The following is a 19361-nucleotide window of genomic DNA, read 5'->3' as shown; positions in this document are numbered from 1 at the left end:
GCTGCCTTCAAGAGGATTAGTTGCCTTTAGCAGGAGTCGAGGCATCGGAGACGACTTATGGAAATGAACGGTGCAGAGATTGAGAAGAACGCTTCGCGTGGGGGTTGTGACAGGACACCATCGTCCAATTCGACGACACCCACATGGTGCTGCTCGAACTTCGACGACCGCGGAGCAGGTCAAGATCGCGACCAGGAGCTTGGTGATCCGATCGGAGGTGGTTGAGCGCGTTCTGTGAGGTTAAGCGCTACGGAGTTAGAATCGGTCCTTTCCTTCCAGGACTTCAGCTCCCCACCCCCACAGATCCCCATCCCACGCCCTGCGGCGGCCTGCACCGCCGGCGCGACGACGCTGGCGGTGTGGCGGTCATAGATTTCTGTGGGTTGCTGATGACGGCAGTTTGAAGACAAGGGAGACAAACAAAATCAAAACAAACAAAAAAAAAAAAAGTATTGGAAGGGTATCTTATCTTCATGAACTTTCACTAGAATTGATATCAGTTCTAGATAAATCTGCAGATTGAACCGACGCAATCGTTGGTCACAACCCGAATCCAGTCAGGTAGAATCATCGATTACCGGAGCCTTCGAGCTTGACTGAATTGCTGGCATTACAAATCCTCACAGGAGCAGGCAGGTCGAAGATTCACGACGTGTGCTTCTGGATTCATCGGGGTGAACGACCACGGCCGTCAACGACGCTGGAACCAGCACAGTCTTGCTGTTGCTTCTCATGCAAAATTTTATGTGGGTTCCTGCATCACACATAAAATAGGGTTATGTAAAATAGATACTTTCCTGTGAGAGTTAGTTAGTTTGTTTGTTTTCTTTTTTCCTTCAGCTCTGAATAGAAACGAACGAACTCTCTCTTTGGTTCAAAACTGATGGTACATGTGTGTTTATATATCTATATAATAAGATCACTTAAGGAGACAAGTGGTGGCTCTCATTCACTGCATGCACGCCTCTTGGTTTTCATCAAAAAATTTAACATTGTTTAGAGTTTGAAAGGAAGCAAAAGCTTGACCAAAACCCAAGAAAAGTTCACAAGGAGTTCACAGTGTTCATTTTTTTTTGCGATTTTGTAATTGAATGCACTCAAGTGGAATTCACAAGGAGTTTATAGGGCTCATTTTTTTTTTTTTTTTTTTTTTTTTCTGTGATTCTATGATTGAATGTGAAGCCACATTTTTTTTCTATAACTGAATGTGATTGAAGGTGAAGTTCAATAATTTGGAGAGAAGCTGGCAATCAAACATCAACAAGGCAAAGTACAAGGTGTGAGGAGCGATGGGATTTTGTTAGGTACATATCTCATCCTAAGCTTTGACTATGTCAATGAGAATATAAATGGCGATGAGCCATAGCCCAACGCATCAGCTTTTGTAAGTGGTGTTGTTTCCAATTCAATGGTATTGAGAATTGGTTGACTGTGCTGGGTGATTACTTATTTTTTATGTTACATTTAGGTACAAGTTAAGGAAAATGTGTTGATAAATGGCGTTTGGAGTGAGGTAGATGTTGGACATGAGTATGGAGGTTGTTTGTTGCAACTGTTAACAATGCATTCCTCTATGTAACAAGGCTAAGAACATTGTCTCAAGTCATGCAAAATTTTAATTTGGAACCGTTTTGGTTAGAATCAAACTCTGATGCAAACATGGTGGATTGAATTGTTTGTCACCAACTCATTTCATCATACTTTAAATGACACTTTAAAAGAGGTGAAACTCCATTTATGTTACTGTCAATAATATTATAATGAATAACATTATATTAACAACATTGATTATTATCAAGGATATTATATTATTGTAGCAATCAATAACATAGGAAGTTCATAGGACTCATGTTTTTCTTACAATTGAATGCAATTGAAGATAAATATGCAATTAAATGCAAGGCATTAGCTGTGAGAGAAGAGAGATAATAAGTGTGTTATGTAATAAGAATAAATTTTTATTCTAATTTATTTTAAAAGGATTCTTTTTCAAGCTCAAGCGTGTTGCATGTTGTAGATTCAATTGATTTATAGAGACGGTGGAGAATCAATATTTGTTGCTACATTATCTTCACTGCTACAAAATTTGCAACCCCTATTGATATAACCTCATCATCAAATCATATCAACCCCATTCCATGACAATGATATAGATTCATCTAGCAATAGAGTTATCAATAATATTATACTATCATAATAATAAATGATATAGAGAGTTTACAAAGTTTTTTTTTTTTCTATAACTAAATGGGATTGAAGATGAATGCATAATTGAATGCAAGATACAAGGCATGAGAAAAGAGGGATGATAAGCATGTTGCATAATAAGAACAAATAGACAATCAAATATTAGCAAGACAAGGCACAAGTTATAAGAGGCAATGAAATTTTTCCAAGTGCACATTTGACCTTGATCAATATTACAATACATAACATGTAATATGGATAATGTAATTTAATTTTTTTATATCTAATTAGTTCTTTGAACAAAATTAATTATTTTTTTTGCATATTATCTATAACAAAAATATGGATTTTTCTAACCTACTTCATAGCTAAAAGTTCTATTGTATATATATATATATATATTTTAATTTATTTATACTACATTATATTTAGATTTGAAAAATATTCTTTGTCTCAAAAAATACTTCATTTGAGTCACACTTTCTATAATAACAATATAAGCTCTTGTTCACCACATGCATCCTTCTTGGTTTTGATCAAAAAACTTAATATTGTTTGGAGTTTGAAAAGAAGCAAAATCTTGACTAAAACTCAAGGAAAGTTCATATAGAATTTTATAAGTAGTTCACAAGGCTTATTTTTTTTTTTGCAATTTTCAATTGAATGCACTCAAGTAAAGTTTATGAAGAGTTCACAAGGCTCATTTTTTTGTAATTTTGTGATTTCTATAATAATTTATATAAATTGTATGATTTCTATAAAAATTCTAAATAAAAATAACAACCGAGAGCTATTTGAAGTCATTCTATAATGCATGGTACATGGTCTATGTGGAATGTGAAATCATCAAGCCCCTTGCATAGAAGACAATCATTATACAAAGAAATATATAAAAATATTTGTATAAGAAACAACAATGAATGTCCATGGATAACTTTAATATTAACAAAGAAATGATAGAAGAATATTTGAAGTTCAAGGAATGGTTGTTGACAATAGGAATGTTGTTTCATTTTTTCCAAAACTATCTTAGAAGTACAATTGTCATATTCATGTTGAGATATATGCAACTATTTGTGCCATTAATTATATCTATAAGTATATCTATAATGGCCATGTTTGTATTGTAATGCAATTTGAAAACCAATAAGCTAGGATCAAATAATATTTGGATGCAAGATACTCTAGAGCTTTGGAGGTTGCTTGAAGGATTTTTGGCATGTAGATCCATGAAAAAATACCAAAAGTTATTTTTTAGGTTGTTCATCTTTCAAAAATACATGAAATAGTATATAATCCAATTGACAAGGCAGTTACAATTTTAGAACATATTGAAAGAGAAAAGACAATATTAACTTTATTTTTTAAGATGTGTATAGTAATAGTAGTGGCAAGACAATATACATACCAATAGTTTTTACAACATTTTATTTAGCATAAGATAAGAAAGATATGGACGTTAAAAAAACATGGATTTGCTATTGAAAGATTATATTTTATAAATCCGGCAATGGAAGAAAGATATTATTTGAGGCTTTTGTTAATCCACATTATATAAATCTTTGATGCAAAGGATTGCTATAAAAAAATTTTGAATTGCTACTTGAAAGAAGAAGAACCACATATTTTACATTCAAGATTCTATTAGATTGTAACAAATACTATTTTTGTTCAATTACTAAGAATTTCGACCATAATAAGTTTATTTTCCAAACTTTACTTATTATTTGAATGAACTTCTTATGCAATATTATTATTGTCCTAAGACAATTGATTGTTCTTTTAGAGACATTTGAGATATTGATTGCTTATTTTGAAGAGCTACAATAGTTTTTGGTGGAGATTTTTGCTAAATATTTTCAATAATTATAAAAAGAACTTATAAAGAATTATAGCAACATATTTTTGATGTTCAATATTTTAGCTTCAAATAAAAATCTATACATCAAAAGAAAATATGAGGTTGAATTTAAGAGCACTTTAAGTAGATATTAAGTTTTCTAATTGACTTCTTTAAGAATAAAATACATACATATTATATATATAGATGGTGGAATATTTGAATTCTTTATAGTTGCATTATTGTTGATTAATATTTCTATTTTTTAATTATCAAATTAAAAATGGTAACAATTTATTGCTCAATAATATAGTTATGCTTTTTGATCACATGATTGTTGATCAATAGTTGATACCCTTAGTTGATATTGTTTATTTAAGGCTGATAAAATAAGATATAAAAATGATCATTTTTTAAGAAATAGAATCATTTTATCTACACGGAATGATCATATAGAAGATATTAATGAAAAGATTATGGCTATATTTCCTAGGAGAGAACAAGAATATCTAAGTCCTAATGAAGTTGTTGTTGAATATGGTATTGACAATAGTAATATTTATCTATTCAAATTTATTAAGTCGCTTAATCCATCTAGAATACCCAGATTAAGGCTTTGTCTTAAGATTGAAATTCCAGTATGCTACTAGAAAATATTGCTTCTAGCTAAGGACTTTGCAATGGAATCTAATTCATAATTACATGACTAATAGATCAAGTTCTTGAAGCACGAACTATTAGAGAAAAATTTGTTAGAAATTTAGTATTCATTATGTGGATTATATTAACTTCCACAATTAAAGAACTTTTGTTAATTCTAAAGAAAAAGAAATTTCCAATCCACCTTTGGTTTGCAATAACAATAAATAAATCCCAAAAACAATTGATAAAGCAAATTAGTTTGGATCTACATCAACCTATTTTTTTCCATAGCCAACTTTATGTAGCACTTTTTAAATACTCTTCTTCCCACTCTATCAAGATTCTGCTTCCTAGAAATGATAATTTTAATTCCACGCTCAATATTATTTTTTCAAAAGTTTTAATTAGAAAAATATTAAAAATTTTATATTTTATATTTTATATTTTAATTTATTCACTTTATTTATTTTAGTACATCTTTGAATGTCTTAACATAATTTTATGATTTTTTAATATAATTTATTATTATTTTAAATATTTTCACAAGTAGTTCCTTGAAAAAAATTAACTACTTATTTTGTATATTATTCATGACAATGGCATGGATTTACCTATCCTACTTTGTAGCTGAAAGTTCTATTGTGTATTTTATTTCTTTGTATCTATGTTATATTGTGTTTGTATTTGAAAAATATCCTATGGCTTAAAAAATACTTTATTTGAGTCACACTCTTTGTGACAACAATATAAACTTATTTAGTATATATATATATATATATATATGTGTATAATTTGAAAGATAAATATATGTGATAATATGTGTAATTATTTCTTGAATATAAAAATAGAAATAAAACCATATTCACATATTGATACATAAAAAATAATCAAATCATATATATTACATGATATTAAAATTAGAATTTATAGATTTATATTTGCTTTTGTTATTATAATATCAAAAAAAGTAGTTATATATATTATAAATTTGATATATTTTACCTAAATATAATTTTTATTTTTATAAAATTTTAAAAATATAGAATAAAATTTTAATTTTTCTTTTAATTACTAATAATTATAAAACTAAATATATTATGTATGCATTGATAATGGCTTTAAAATTTATTATTTTATTCTCATATAATATCATTCTATTGAAATAAAATTTAAAAAAGTTTCTAATTAAATATCATATATATTACTTAAAATAAATATATCATAGAAAATAAGCTTATAGGTCTTTTAAGATCTAAGATTATTTATTAAAGTATACTAATTAAAATATATATAATTTTTTGAAATGGTAATTATTAAATAAATTAATATATATGCTTCATTTAAAAAATAAGAAAAATAATTATATATATATATATATATATAAAATAGATCCATCAATTTGCTAAATCTATCATTAGAGAAATAGATGATCTTTAAAACCATTAATACAATCATGGCCCTCGTTTTGACCCCCTTTGTTTTCAATCCCTACTTCTTGCATTCATAGCCTCTACTCACTTAAATACAACAAGTACTCATATGGTTCATTTATTCTTCCATCTTTGACTCATTAATAATTCCAATGCTCTCTTCTTTGGACAAAATCAACCTCACACACAAGATAGATTGCAAACTTTACACCATCCACTCCTTCAAAACTTTTATCTATATTTTTAGTCCAAATAAAATTATCAAAAGAAACAATGTTCCTAAATTTTGCCACTAAAGGCTTTCACAACTATGCAAATGACTTGCCTTGATTAAGCAAATTGCATGGTGATGATGCTCCATATTTTGGAGGTTTATAATGAGGTAAGAGTATGTATACATGAGAGGTTTACAAATTCAAAACTTTCACATAGAATTGTATTGTCTAAGCTGAATCACTAGGAGGTTGAGAATGAATATTGAGAAGCACAGGCTAAGAACAAAGGAAGTAGGAAATAAAGGCTGGAAGTAAAGATTAGAAACAAGAGGAGTCGAGATAAAGACCATGATTGTAAGATTTATTGTAAATACACTTTCCTTATGCCATGCATACTTTCATACACACCCTTGCAAAAAAATAAATATTCTTGATTTTTACTCATTATTCTTGTTATTTTCTATAACTATAATATTAAAATTTCATGTACAGTTATTTATTTATATTCTATGGTTATAAACCATCTTAGTCTTTAATTTTTTTATCATTGTAAAGTTTTTTTAATTAATTTTTTAAGTAATGAGAAAATAAAATATTATATTTTAAGATTTTTTTATATTTTAGTATGAAAAATTAATAATTAATTTGAATAAAAAAATTACGGTATATATGGAATTATGTTTGGCACAAGGAATATCAATGGAATAAAAAAAGTGTGTTAGCCAAGCAAATAATAAGATTTATTATATCATGTTAAATTACTTATATTATTTTTAATTATTTATGTAAATATTGATATTTATAATATCATTTTCAATAGCCAATAACATTCCATAAAAAAATCCTTGTTAAATTATCTAAATTTTTTCTAAATAAAAAATATTCTAAATTATGTTTGTTATATTTTTGATATTATAAAATATATTCAAAATTTTCTAAATAATTTTTTAAGAAATCAATATTATTAAATCTTAAAGTAAGAAGACCATCTTGCTACTTGAATAATTTTAAAGAAATATATATAAAGAAATTAATCTAGATGTTTTTTAAAAACTCTTTAGAATATCTTTTTAAATGTCTAAAAGTTAAATCTTCTTTAAGAGAACTTTTAAGAAGCTTCTTCTAATGAATCGGTAATCAATTTATATAAAAAAACTTCTTTAGAGGCTTCATAGTTGACATGGCTAACAACCATAATTTTTATAAATTTATAAAAACTTATTTAAAAGCTTAGATAAAACAATCTTAAAAAATAAAACTATAAATTATTATTTTAGATGAGAAGTATACATTGAAAAAATATGTAATTTGTATTCATATTTTATATTTTATTTAAGTCTTAATTCTTTATAAAGCTAAAGGTTATTATATTTCAACAATAAGTATATCATTATTTTACTGTAATCTAGTTATAGTTTCAGCTTGAAAATTTCTTTGAATTAAATCATTTATTTATGACTAAATTTTTTCATCAAGTGTCTGATAGTGTAATAAAATAAGTTTTTTATTATAATTTTATTTTTTAAAATATTAAAAAAATTATATACAAATATTTCTTTGAAAAATATAATACTTATAGAATAATGGATTATCTACCTTTAAGTTAATTAGTCTTAATATTTTTTCATTTTTTATTTTATCTTCTAAGTAAGATTATTCAAAATTAGATAGTTAGAATTGCAATAAAGGTATAAAATCAACTAATAAAATTTTTGAAGATTTTAAAATAATTTAATTTATATAAACAATAAAAAATATCACTTTTTTTAAACTTGCAAAATCACAATAATAAGTATACCAAAGTATTTTATTTTTTATGAATTAAACTATTATAGGCACTTACAAAAGGAAGAAAAATTTGGTACAGCAAAGAAGTTTTATAAACTAAAATTCTATTTTAGAGGATTTATTTATGAGGTATAACATGTTATTAAGCTTTAATTAAACATCTATCTGATTCATGAAATTTGAAAAAATAAAATCAATCAACTGCTAATTTAGAAGATTATTTCATTATAAATTTATTTTTTAAGCAGAAAAAATTAATGAAAAAATTAAACAACTTTTTTGGAATTTATAAATTAATTATATAATAATTTGAAATACATTGTTTAGTTTGATTAACAACCAATACCATTAATTATTGACAAAATTCTAATTGTAAAAGAAAAGAAAAAAATAGATATCTAATAAATTATAATAATTAAATAATTAAAATTAGATATCTAATAAATTTTGATTGTAAAAGAAAAGAAAAGAAAAGAAAAGAAAAAAAAAAAAAAAAAACTCTTTCTAAAGAAAATAATAAATTATATGATAAATATTTAAAATTAAATTTATTTTCAAAACAAATGTATGTATGTGTGTGTAGAATAGATATTAGTTCGTTTTTGTAAGATATTGGTAAAATAGACTAATAGTCCATAGAATAGTCAATTCAGGAAGAGGGATGGTTAAATCATTTATTAAAAGCGGTTATTATAGGATTACAATTAGAATCTGGAAATCAGTAGCAATTATATAGGAGTTGTAGAAGTTAGTTTGAGGGGCCAAACTATGAGAGTCGTAAGCCAAGGGCTAAACTGTGATAGTCATGAGCCGGAATTAAGCTTGGTGCTACCTCTTTGTTTTCTTTGTTTTCTTTGTTGTTGAAGAATAATGGATAGTTTTTGAATATTGAGAAGTGAGTCTGTGGAATATATCAGAGATTGATTTATGAATTATTGATTATGTAATTGGAGTATTATGTGATTGAATTATATGAGAAGTTATTAGAAGATTGATTATGATTGGAAGATTATGATTGTTGTTTATCGAGAGTTGTGTGTGTTTTGGACAGAGTAAGTCTGTGATTACACAAATTGTGTGGATCTAGATTGATTGGAGTGAAGTTTGTTTTCCTGGTATTGGATGGAAATTATTGTGTTTTGAGCAGTCTTTTGAGAGTGCAGGGTTGCATATTGTGGTTATCAGTTGATGAAGGAGTATTGTTCCTGGAAGGAAGCATTGTAGTGTTTCTTGGTATTTTAGTGGTTTGAAATATAGTTAATCATGTGACCCTAACAAGTAAAGCTCATGCGCTTAGTCTTTCCTTGAGTTCGAATTCTCCTATACATATTTATTCTCAAAAGAAATTTGTAGAATAAGTAAAATGACAATTATATTTTGGTGCCGCTACCGGGGATTGATAATAGGATTGAGGATTAGGAATTAACCGTCGAATGAGTAGATGGAAAATAGGAAGCAAATTCAGCAGTATATAATTGAAGATTATCATTATTAAGAATGAGAACATTGCAATAAAGAAAACACGTCAGGCGAAAGAAAGACAAGAGAGAGCACAAGCAAGAGAATCATTGTAAAACAAGCAAGAATGCAAGTTAAAAAGGAAGCGTCGACAAAGTAAGATTAAGCCATGGTTGCATGCCTATCGACATATCCGAGCATACCCAAAAGCTGACCAATTTCTAATATTTTACACATATATATCATTACGAAAATTACCAAGAGCACTCGAAGGAAATTTTATCAATATCCAGCGTATTTTTTGAGCTCGTTAACTACAAGTAGAAGAAACACAGAAGAATTGGGTACTCCATTGGATACCTTTCTAATAGCGAAAACTACCGATTCTATAAAAATTGGTTCTGTAGAATGACATAAATTGCTTGCCAATAAGGACCAATTCAGCTTACATCAAAATCTATCGTTTTTACCTCCAATTCAACTAATAAACTTATTTAGGAATAATAATAATAAATTGAAGAGGTTGAAAAGTCTAAAAAAGACAATTAGAAAAGATAGTGGTAATTTTAATAAGAGATTAAATGGCACATTGTCTTCTTCAATGATAACAAGCAGTCCAAAAGTTCCAATAGCAGTCCAAATGGGTGACGTGGGCAATCGCACAACCAGCGTGGCTCCATTACCTACTTTTAGGGGCTTTTCGGATGTGGATCTTGATCAACATTTTTCTCAGTTTTTGACAGCATATGTAGCCAATAATGGAAGAATCGAAGATATTTGGTTACGATGGTTGCCAGCAACCTTAAAGGACACAGCATTTGAATGGTACAACCATCAACTAGTGGGTCAATTTTTCAATCGAGAAGCATTGAAGAATGCATTTTTAATCCATTTTTGCCCAATTGGTTTTGAAGATCGACTTCGAGAAAGATTAATGAGTAGCAAAATGGGTCCAAAAAAGGCAGTGGAATCATACTCTGATCATGTGGTAGATACACTCTGTAAGTGGCTAAATCACCAAATGCCAGAGGCTTTTGTACTGTCCATATTAATCAACGGATTGTACCTACTCAAACTAAAAATGTTTGTAAAAGAAGCTCAATCAAATAGGATAACTGCATCTCTTAATAGAGCCAAGGTTTGAGAAGAATGCCATTATGATCAGTTTTTAACTGCAAGAACTACGATGAATCCAGTTCAAGGCAGTTATGAAAATCCCACTTGGAACGGATCAATAGGTAATTATCCACGGATGTAAGAAAAAGGGGCCAATTCTAGTGCCAATATTCATGGGCTAGTTAAGGTCACCACATTGCAAGCTATGCCACTAAACATGACAATAGTGTATGCTCCATATTTTCCATATCAACAAAAAGTAACAGAGTTACTAATAATACCAGTCCCAAAAGATTCCAATGAAGCCTTATTATTGAACCTAACGAAGAAAATGGAGGAAATGGCTGTCAATATGGCCAAGGATAAGGAGAAGAGGTAAAAGCCTACTAATACTAGAACCAATGTTTGGTACAGTAATTGTAAGGGCCATGATCCTTTGGTAATAGAATGCCCTTCACCCTCACAAATGATGGATCAATGTACATTTTATGGAGGAAAGCACTTAACAGCTAATTGTTGGAATTTGTAAAGACAACAACAATTCAGTAATCAAACCATGATCCCACCAACTCACTAGGACGTCAATCAAGTTCAATCAAGAAATATGTTTGAATGGAATAGAAAGTGATCTAATCGAAAAAATCAAGCATTCAATAACTTTCAAAGTTCCAGTTTTAATCAGGGGTCTACATCGAACTCCCAGCACTCCGGAAATGAATAGCAGAGATATCAGTAATATGCTCCTCCGACATCATCGAACGAAGTTTTTTCCATTCCAGCGAGACAACTAGGATCATTTTTTAACCCTACATGGAACAAGCCTAGTAGGTATATATTGGTGGAGACACCCAATATGCCTGATGGGGGTATAAGAAGACCACTTCATTATTTCCGTTGCAGACAGATTGATCATTATGCGAGTGAATGTCCCAATCCCAGAGCTAGTAATGATGATGCGCTAGTTTGTGGGAATTGCAAGCAGTTGGGGCATACTTATCAGCAATATAATGCTCCATTCAATTTCAATAATCAAGATCAATAGATTTAAAATCAAGAAAAAATAGAAGAGATAAATCAAGGTCCTAAAGATTCTGTGGTAAATCGGGTGGAATGTGTCCAAGCCATTCTTATCAACAGTCAGCAAAAAGAAAAAGGACCAATTCAACATTTGGTCGATCTTGAAGTGAAGGGCCAATTAGACCCAATTATGGGGCTATCTAATCCAGGTCTTGAAATGGGCCTCTTATCCAATATGAAACTTATCTTAGTTGGGCAACCCAATGAAGTCCTGATTACAGAGGCTTTGGTTTCGTTTCAAGCTGTTTTGTTCTCTATGCCGTTTCGAAAAATGTCCTTTCCATTAAAAGATCCTCTCAGAGGCGTGAATTTTAAGAAAGCTCCGTCTTCTATTCTAATTCCGACTTTAGGGCGGAAGAATATCTTACATCATGGAGTTAAACTCAAACCAATGAAAAGAAAGAGGGCATTGAGTATTACCTTAAATATAGAACCCTATGACATTTTGAAGGATCTGGATGCTATTTGACCTTCTATTTCTATGAAGCAACTTCTACCGGTCGCATCAGAGTATCGTTCTACATTGAATTCATTGCTAACATGGCATCGGCATCGTAATAAGGAAGTTTGCGAAGTCAATTTGAACCCTGATCCAAGTGCACTAACCATCGATGTTTCGATTGACGGTGTTATGATCTTGAGCATTCAAGTAGATAGTGGTTCCAGTTTCAATTTAATGAACGCTGACACAATAGATGCTTTAGATTTAGAATATTTAGTACCCACGACATTGGTATTACGGATGGCAGATCATAGCTGGATTAAACCAATGGGTATTTTATGGAGTGTTCAAACTAAAATTACTGATAGAGCTTATGAAATTGACTATATCGTCTTTCAGCTACAACGTTCAACTTTATCATATCCAATTTTATGGGGATGACCCTAGCTTTATCAAGCAAAGGCTAAGAATGATTGGGGTCGGGGTACTTTGACAATTAGCAAGGGCGGAGATAAAATGGTATTACAAATGTACTTAGTATAGTATCACAGGGAATCTCAATTACCAGCATCTGAATTGATGTCGGACGATGAGCTTAGCAATGATGATGATGCAGTAGCACTGATTACGGAGATATTCGTAGAAGCAGACCAACACCATGGAGTGGTGTACCAATGTGGCGATCCAAGAGAGTATTTGATATACCTGACGGATTCATGAATCTTTGCTAAAGTTAATATTGATTGGATGACCAAGTATGATGTGTACCATGTTAGTGCCCTAGACATAGGATTCAATACTTTATTCATGTCAAACTTATCGATTGATTTTCAACTAGCGTAGGAGTTGAAATAGAATATCACCGTTGCACCTTTATGTCAAACTATTAACTTGGTGACCACACCAGAGCCTCGGACAATTAAGGTCTATGAAGGTATTAAGGACTAGGAATTGACCTACTGGAATAAAAAATTCTTGCATCATAAATCAGCTTTTGCTTAGACTTAAGTTGATCTAAAAGTTATGTCCATTGAAGTCTGTGAGCATCGTAACATTTTAGAAGAAAATGCTAAACCGGTACGGTAGAAGCAACATCGCTTTAATCCTAAATATTTCTTCATGGTGAAGGAGGAATTGGACAAGCTTCTTGTAGTTGGTTTTATTTATCTAGTACCGAATAATGAGTGAGTTTTTCCAATCGTGATGGTGCCAAAAAAGAATAAGAAAATCTGAATTTGTCAAGATTTTTGAAAACTTAATGCGGCCACCAAGAAAGATTACTTTCCATTACCTTCCATGGACAGTATAGATAACATGTTGTAATTATCACCAAGTTATAAAAAAATAGAAGTGGGGCACGAGTTAAAGTTATTCTGTGGTATTATTTTAGATTGGTTGGAGTGCCATTTTCTTGTATTTCTTGTATTTTTGAGAGTAGTAGTTCCAGTTAAGAGTTAACAGTGAGGAGCTAGTCATAAGTGTCAATTGAAGATGTTCCACAATGGATGAGTCAGCAGCAGCAACTATTGGAACTCTGTGATGCCCAGATTTTGAAACTGAAGGCTCAAGTCCATAAATAGGGTGAGTATAATGAAGATCTATCAAACCAATTGAGGAAGGAATCGATGTAAAGACTTGAAGAGGAGGAAGAAGATTTGCAATTGGAACCAGATTCGATGGAATGCACATTCGATAATGGAGAAAATGATCAATTGGGTGGGCCAGAGGAAATAGTACTTTTGTAGAGTTTTGTTAAATAATTTTTAGATAGATAATAATTATGTATTTACAAGAACGTTGCATAGATAAGAGTCGGGCTATGTAGAATAAATATTAGTTTTTTTTTGTAAGATATTCATAAAATAGACTAATAGTCCATAGAATAGTCAATTCAGGAGGACGGATGGTTAAATCATTTATTAAAAGCGGTTATTATAGGATTACAATTAGAATCTGGAAATCAGTAGCAATTATATAGGAGTTGTAGAAGTTAGTTTGAGGGGCCAAACTATGAGAGTCATAAGCCAAGGGCCAAACTGTGATAGCCATGAGCCAGAATTAAGCTTGGTGCTACCTCTTTGTTTTCTTTGTTTTCTTTATTGTTGAAGAGTAATGGATAGTTTTTGAATATTGAGAAGTGAGTCTGTGGAATATATCAGAGATTGATTTATGAATTATTGATTATGTAATTGGAGTATTATGTGATTGAATTATATGAGAAGTTATTAGAAGATTGATTATGATTGGAAGATTATGATTGTTGTTTATCGAGAGTTGTGTGTGTTTTGGACAGAGTAAGTCTGTGATTACACAAATTGTGTGGATCTAGATTGATTGGAGTGAAGTTTGTTTTCCTGGTATTGGATGGAAATTATTGTGTTTTGAGCAGTCTTTTGAGAGTGCAGGGTTGCATATTGTGGTTATCAGTTGATGAAGGAGTATTGTTCCTGGAAGGAAGCATTGTAGTGTTTCTTGGTATTTTAGTGGTTTGAAATATAGTTAATCATGTGACCCTAACAAGTAAAGCTCATGTGCTTAGTCTTTCCTTGAGTTCGAATTCCCCTATACATATTTATTCTGAAAGAAATTTGTAGAATAAGTAAAACGACAATTACAATATGTATATAGAAATTATCAATTTAACCCAAATATTTTCTCAATCAACCCACCCTTTATTATACATCATTCATCCTTTATTCACAAATTCTTGAATTCAATCAAGAATTATAATCATGGATCGGTCAATTCAGCAAATGGATGGTGGATCAAATTAACAATTCCTTTAAATCTATTATATGTATATTAGATGCATATAATCTTTAATAGAAAGTAAAAAGTATATTTTAAATTTATATTTTAAATAATATCCAAATAATATTAAAAATCAATATATTTTTTATTTATAGAAGATATTTTATTATTACATGAATAATTTAAATTTATATATAACTAATATTTTATAAATTATTTAAATTTTTTTTTTTTTACTTTTATATATATATATATATTTTTAATTTTTTAATAATTACTTTTATATATTAAATTTCTAAACTTTGATTGATATTTAGAGTTAATAGAAATATATTTTGAGTAAAAAAAATTATATGGATATTTATTATATAGATAATTAAGATAATAATAAAAAAATCCAATGATTTGAATTAAAAATTATAAAGTTAAATTAGCAAAATAAAAGATTTATAAATAACCAACTTTTTATCTATCTATATATTAAGAATACTCAAGAGAGATAAGTAGTAGTTCTCAATGGTTGCATAAATTTATCTTTATTTTCATCAAAAACATTCACATACTTTGAAGTTTATATAGAATTCACAAGGTGTTTTACTATTGATCATAAGGCAATCTCAAGAAATCTATAGAAATCATAGGGAGTGCACATGGTATTTTTTATTATTATGGATTGTTAATTATAGCAATAGAATTGTAAGAAAGGTAACATAAACTTTGAAGTATTGATGATGTTTGATGATCATCAATACCACACTTTGAAGTATTGATAATGTAATTTTCTATTGATGTAGAAAGGTAAGAACTTTGATGTTGTTTATTGTTAATCAAATTCAAAGCCTTGAATACTTAAGTTTGTAATATTATACTTGCTAAATTAATACATCATTGCTTTGACTACCATGTTTTTGAACTATTTTTCAATTATATGAATTACAAGGGATGTCTTTAGTTTCTTTTATAAAGATGAAATGCTTTGCAATTGTTGTTGTTACAATTGATGAATAAATTATCTACATTATTGTTGTTGAGGAATGTATCTCTATCTAAACAACTACATCTTGTACTTGAATATGTCGGCCTTATATTCAAATGGTATTTTTCCAAAATTTCATATGTATATTTGAATTTTTTGCCTAGATGTTTTGCATGTAATTAACTAAAATTTTATGATTATAGGACCCAAATTTTCTTCTTAAAGATAAGCAATGTGCAGCATTCAATGTGGAGCTCTTTTTTAGTAATACATATTTATTTATACTTGGTTCTATTGGTGTGTAACTTTGTATATACAAGAACAAAAAATCTTACATATTAAGCTTCTTTCACAACATATTGAATCTTTTATGCTCACTTTCTATTATAAATTATTAATTTATTTCTATCAATTTAATTAGTTAAATACAAAGTTTAAAGTTTGATGAATTGAAGAAAAGTTATACTATAAAAAGAATATAGATCTTTAATTTTTCTGAGAAGAAAATAAGAGTTTTCTTTAGTGTGAGTCAAAATTTTAATTTAGCTTTAATTTTTTTAATTGAAACAAAAAATAAAGCCATTTCTAGAAAATAAATTTATGTAAATTATATTCATTTTGGATGTTGTATTATCCATGTTGATTCATTTACAAGTAAGAGCATCTTTTCAATTGAAAATTACTTCAATAGTATCTTTTTGGTGTAGACACAAGAAGAAAAAATGTACATGGCATTAAAAAGATGCATCTAAGATTGTATTACTACTTCTTATTAAAAAGAAGTAGAAGCTTGATAGAGAATAATTTTTTATGCTAGCATGTTGAACCCATGCTATTGTAACATTTAGTAAGTTTTTCAACTTAACAAAGTAATATAATTTGGCCTATAAATGATATATAAAGCTTGCTATTTAGAACCATACTAAAAAATTTGGTTGTAGTCGAGAATTCTGAAAGACAAAATTTGATTAATTATGTATAGAACTATGTCATGGATATTTTTTAAAACAATATATATACTCTGAAAAAGTATTGCTTGTTTACAAATTTTTATTTTGGTACATAGACAAGGCTTCTTAAAGATGAGTTTGATATTTTATCTATGTCTATGGCGTCATATAAAACTTCTATTCTAAGGAATTATATGCTAGAATTTTTTTTAAGATCCAAACTAAAATAATTAAATTTAAGATTTTTCCATATACTACAATTTGAGATTATCAAAGTGGTTTCTTGAAATTGCAATGGAGCCTCTCTCTTGTTGTATGAACATTCATCCATTCTACCACCTATTGTGTTATCTTAAAAAAAATTTATGATTTCATGTAGCTTATGCATTACATGGAGTTTATAATCTAGGTGGATTACAAAGGATTCTTATATTAAATATATATATCTATATATATATATATATATATAATATAATATATTTTAGTCACTTTTTTTAAGCTTTACATAATCAATTTGAGTACTCAGCATCTTATTTCATCTTAATATATTTAGATAGAATATGGTCGATGTCTCTGGTTACTATGAATTTTGTTGTTAATTTGCATACTAAAAGTTCTTAGTGTGAGTCAAGTTTAGTATTCACTTCTTAAATTCAGTATGTCAAAATCATGCAATTATTTAAGAATGATCTAAATTTTTTCTTGAATTACAAATCTTAAAGTCTTTGAGTTGAATACAACTTCTTTGAAACTTGAGCACCAATAAAAAAGAGACTTTTGATAATACTTTATATAATATCTTAAAATTAAAATATTTAATCTAAATTACATATATCTTTTAAACCATTCATTTTTTTACGAATTTGGTAAGGATTTGAAATTTAACTTCCTTGATAACTTAGATCAAGTTGCAAAGTAGAGAATTGGATGAATTTTTACAAGAATCTCTTAATTATTTGGTCACAACTGAAGCAACTTTGGATATTGAATTTACTTGCAAAATTTCAAATTTACAAAATTATTATATAAAAGTCATAGATGTTTTATATTTATGTAATATTATCATTGATATTATTTAATTTTTAGTAATAAATTTTTATCTATTCTTTAAAAATTTAAACTTTTGACTATTCAAAAATATAAGATAAATTGGCCTTGTAAAAAAAAACTAAATAATATATTTAGAATATTGAAGTCATGACTTTTAGCTTAAAAATGGATAATAGTGATATTAAGATTTAAAACATATATATATATATATATATATATATATATATATATATATATATATATATATTAAAAGATCTATAAAATCAATTAAATTATATTTTAAAAAAGATAAATAATATAAAAATACTTTTAAATGAGATTATTATTTCTAAAGAAATTACATCATATACATACATATATAATACCTACATTCTTTATTTTTTTGTTTAATTTAAATATATATTATTTGAAGTCTCTTTTTTAAAAAATATACTAAAAATAATAAATAATATATTTATTTAAAAGCTTAATAGAAAAAAATTAATCTAAAAATTAAAAAAATAGAAATATTCTTTTTGTGAAAATGACATAAGTTTAATTAGTCTATATATATAATTCATAAAAGTTTTTATTATTATAGTATAATAATATATATCTAATTATATAGACAAGACATCTATATTATATGTTGGATTAAACCAATTATATCATTCGTATCTCTTATATGTCATAAATCACTTATTGATGATTAAACTAATTTTCTTGATATAATAAATTTTCAAATATTGTACCACATAAGATTTTTTTTTCCTTTTTAATATCATACATCAAGAACATAAAGCAACCTTTTTATTGGCTACTATGAATTTAACATAAAAATAATGTAAATATTCTAAAATATATTCTTTTAAGTTGTGATATAAATTTTTTTCTATTCAAGCAATTTTTTTATAAGCCTAAAAGATAGAAAATAAAGTTATTTCTTGAATTATTGATGTAAATCAAACAAAAAAATAAAACAAAAATTATAAGATTAGGGGAGGTAAGTGACCACAAGGATATGGAACATAATAAAACACACAAAGTATAATGATTGAGATGACATCAATAACCTATGACAACAAGGACTTGGCTCATTATAATGGATCAAGAAGAAACAAAACAAGAAATAGACTTCGTCTTCTAACAAAGTGAATTCACAAAAGTAAAAAAATTCATGATAACAATAAACATATGGACCAATCAAATGGAACAAAGATTGTAATAATCAATGCAATATAAAAATATTTGACCAATTATTGGACAAAAGAAGATATAGACATGATCCTTTCTTACAAATTTCAATCAACAATCAATGGAAAAATTGTAACTTCTACATATACATATACAATTTTTTATATCTCTCATAATCAATATATCATACTTTAAGGCATTTTTGCATCAAGATTGTTACATAAGATAACACCTAATTATCATGTTGTTCTCCCTTCTATGGATAT

At 28.0% G+C, this 19361-nt stretch overlaps 1 long non-coding RNA gene across 1 annotated transcript; it reads left to right on the top strand.

Moving 5' to 3' along the window:
* The first annotated feature begins 57 nt into the window (after positions 1 to 57).
* On the top strand, positions 58 to 2227 carry LOC149988223 (uncharacterized). Its single transcript, XR_016505024.1, has 4 exons — positions 58 to 746; positions 1218 to 1304; positions 1640 to 1723; positions 2018 to 2227. It is a non-coding gene; the product is annotated as an uncharacterized LOC149988223 (long non-coding RNA).
* The last annotated feature ends 17134 nt before the right edge of the window (positions 2228 to 19361 follow it).

Source organism: Physcomitrium patens, chromosome 10 (assembly GCF_059467195.1).
Source record: "Physcomitrium patens ecotype Gransden chromosome 10, ASM5946719v1, whole genome shotgun sequence".
Taxonomy (NCBI): domain Eukaryota; kingdom Viridiplantae; phylum Streptophyta; class Bryopsida; order Funariales; family Funariaceae; genus Physcomitrium; species Physcomitrium patens.
The sequence above is the reverse complement of the archived record's forward strand: the minus strand, read 5'-3'. Positions and strand labels throughout refer to the sequence as shown.